The 3,521-nt window shown below is 52.3% G+C and overlaps 1 long non-coding RNA gene across 1 annotated transcript; it reads right to left on the reverse strand.

Annotated features, from left to right (window-relative positions):
- Nucleotides 1-277: 277 nt before the first annotated feature.
- On the reverse strand, nt 278-2,501 carry LOC129488841 (uncharacterized). Its single transcript, XR_008659721.1, has 2 exons — nt 2,320-2,501; nt 278-611 (listed from the first exon to the last, which is right to left on the reverse strand). It is a non-coding gene; the product is annotated as an uncharacterized lncRNA (long non-coding RNA).
- Between the last annotated feature and the right edge of the window lie 1,020 nt (nt 2,502-3,521).

Below are 3,521 nucleotides of genomic sequence, written 5' to 3' on the forward strand. Positions count from 1 at the left end.
CACTCCAGCCTGGGCAACAAGAGTGAAACTCTGTCTCAAAAAAAAAAAAAAAAAAGGAAACATTTTCAAATAATAGTCTTCTGGCTCATAAGAATACCAGTTGTTTCAAAAAGAACAAGTTAAACTTGGGGAAATACTAGGAACGAATAGTAACACTTAACGAAATATTGATTGGGGGTTACAGACTATTGAAGCAGAAATAAGTCCCTAGAGCTTCATTGCCCAATCGCAACCAAGACAGACCAACAGACTTTTGAGTGAGTAACAGCATACCACATTTCTGACATGTGTGTATTTCAACACGTTTGATTTATTGGTTAAGTGAAGTCACTGATGATCAAATATCCTTGATGGGAATCCCCAGCCCTCCCCACTGCCATCTGCATTTAGAGAATCCCAGGAATCTATGTGGGTAGAGGACGGCGGGCAAAGAATAAGAGACTTTTAGGTCTGAGTTGGTCCATTAGGGAATTAGATGTGTTTGTGCTCATTTGAAGCAGAAGAAATACACTGCTAGAGGAAGAAGAGAATCCCAGCTCGAATCCTGCCCACTGGAGACCATGGCACAACTTCCAGATGGTGATATTCAGATTCTTTTGATATTTCTCCAGCTAGGGATATGAAATACATATAAGAAAAAAAATCCCTTGTGCCCTGGAGGAAAAATAAGCACATCCTAACTATTGAGAATCTCGTGTTTGTATTTAATGAAATAATCGCCTCCTATTTGAATGTCATGAGATCAGCCATTGGGGCCACTAGAGTCTAAGCTTGATACAGCAACATGAGGATCTGTGGTCCCTTCTGTCCCATTCACCCAGCATTCCTGGTGCTTCAGACAGGGTCTGGGATGTTATAGGTGCTTAGAACGATGTCATGATCAAGTGACGTGATGATTGACAGAGATGACGGTACAATGGGGGCTATTCGAATGAGAAGTACCTTTTGGGCAGTAAGTTAAAACAATGGGTAGACCCTTGAGGAGTTCATGGTGTCATTTGATTATGCAGTCTTCACGACCCTTTCCCTAGGGTTTTTTTTTTTTTTTTAACAGAGTCTCCTTCTTGTTGCCCAGGCTGGAATGCAATGGCTTAATCTCGGCTCACTGCAACCTCCGCCTCCCAGGTTTAAGCGATTCTCCTGCCTCAGTCTCCCAAATAGCTGGGATTACAGGCGCCTGCCACCACGCCTGGCTAATATTATATTTTTAGTTTGTCCATGTTGGTCAGGCTGGTCTCAAACGCCTGGCCTCAGGTGATCCGCCCGCTTCAGCCTCCCAAAATACTGGGATTACAAGCGTGAGCCACCACGCCGGGCTTTCCCTAGGTTCTTAAATAACTGAGGAAGAATAACGAAGACCCAGGAAGGGATTCCAAAGAGCACGTGGCTAATTCACAGATAAGGGAGAAACACAATGTTTAAGAAATTCAGTAGCACCCAAGAGCAGACTGAAAACAAGTTGGGAAGTGGACTCTCTCACGGAGCTCAAACACTCAAGCAGCATTTGCATCTCAGAAGTAATTTTTGAGAATTCATTTGAAGAAGGAAGGATTTTCCTTTCCTTTCCTTTCCTTTTACAGGATGGTTCCCCCTAATGAACTGTTTTAAGCGGACGAAAGAATTCATTTGGCACGCTCTTGCTTAAAACCCACAGGAAAAAAAGCAAAGTTCTCTTAAGGATGTCAGCTCCAGACTAGAGCAGTCCATTTGAAAAATCTTGGTTTTGAGAAAGTGGCAGAATTACATAATTATTCACAACTCATAAGACATTAAAATACTTCTTCCAAATATGAAGTTGTGAGATAACAAAAACCACAAATTCTAGACTTGCGGAGGGTGTGTGCATCTTTTACTCTCCCACACACAAACCCACATCAAAGAGTCTGGGTGGCGCTGGGCCGGAACTCGTGGCCGCGCTCGCCTTGGTGCGCCTGGGCCACAGGAGGAGGCTGCTGGGGCCGCTCTTCCGCCGCACCTCCCTGAAGGAGATCCGGGGGCAGTGGGGATGCTGAGGATGCAGCGCCGGAGAGGCAGGTGGCAGCCCCTGCGAAGAGGTGGTCCCCGCAGAGCACACGGAGACCACGAGGTTCCTTCTCGCCCACTCACAGCAATGCTGCACGAGGTGAGGAACGACCTGGAAAAGTCCCAAAGTAAAGGCATCGGGTGATGAGAGGAATCTGGGGGTGGAGAAGTGGTCAGACGAGCCCCAGGGCTCTGTCATTCTGGAAGGGAGCCCCTGCCCTGTCGTTGTGGGTGGGCATAACTTTGAAAATCAGGGCACTTCATTTAACGAGACTCATTTTTAAAAGCTCATGTTACCTGTTGAAAACCCAAGGGAGACGGGCCTTTGGCGGATGGATTAAGCGCCGCTCATTCAGTCCCATTTGACGGAAGGACCTGCCTCAGCCCCGTATGAGGCTGCGGGGATTCCAAAGTAAAGTCAAGCAGGTGGGGTTCCTGCCTGCAAGGAGCTTCCCACCTAGCAGGGCCGTCCGGTGGGCAAACTGTGGGCATTGGAAGAGCAAATAGTGCATTGTGCTGATGACAGGAGACGCAGGTAGGGGGTGCCCAGGAGCCCGAGAGGAGGGGTGTGGTGGAGGGAGGGAGAGGAGGGGTGTGGTGGAGGGAGGGAGAGGAGGGGTGTGGTGGAGGGAGGGAGAGGAGGGGTGGGGTGGAGGGAGGGAGAGGAGGGGTGGGGTGGAGGGCAGGAGACGAGGGATGGGGTGGAGGGCGGGAGACGAGGGATGGGGTGGAGGGCGGGAGAGGAGGCCTGGGGTGGAGGGCGGGAGAGGAGGCCTGGGGTGGAGGGCGGGAGAGGAGGCCTGGGGTGGAGGGCGGGAGAGGAGGCCTAGGGTGGAGGGCGGGAGACGAGGCTGAGAACTGGAGCGTGGAGTGGGCATGGGCCCGGGGAACCGAGAGAGCAGCCTGCGCAGAGACCAGGGGGCAGCAGACAGGCCTGTGTGTCTGAGGAGGGGAGCCTCCAATGGGGAAGGCTGGGGAGTGGGTGCAGGCAGGAGACTGTCAAGACTGGCCATGGGGAACCGCGGACGGGCGTCAGCTGGGGAAGACAGTCTAGCAGCACTGGAAAGGCAGGACTGTGGGGTCAGACGGGGGTGGGACTGGCCAGCTGGGAGACCCCCAGAGGCTCAGCAAGAGGTACCACAGGGCTTGAGCTGTTGAGACGGAAATAAATGCTGAGGATGTGGCCCCGGCAGGGCCCAGAGGGACCCGGGCCTCCCTGCATAGGTGCTTGGCAGTGCCCTCTCAGTGGTGGTATCAACTCCTGGACGAAGGCGAGGAGATGGCTGGTGAATACAGCCCGCAGGCAGGCAGCATATTGAAGATTAGGACTTGGGAGAAAAGTCCTGGGCTTGTAGGTGGGAGCTGAGGCCACCGCAGTGTGGGCATTCCCGAACAGTGGGTATTTAGACGGCAGAAGAGACCGCAGGAAGAGCCCGAGATGACCCAGCCTCTAGAGGTGGGCTCAGGAGGTGGGGGAGGAGCAGCCGGGAGGGTGGGAG

Source organism: Symphalangus syndactylus, chromosome 8 (assembly GCF_028878055.3).
Source record: "Symphalangus syndactylus isolate Jambi chromosome 8, NHGRI_mSymSyn1-v2.1_pri, whole genome shotgun sequence".
NCBI classification, from domain to species: Eukaryota; Metazoa; Chordata; class Mammalia; order Primates; family Hylobatidae; genus Symphalangus; species Symphalangus syndactylus.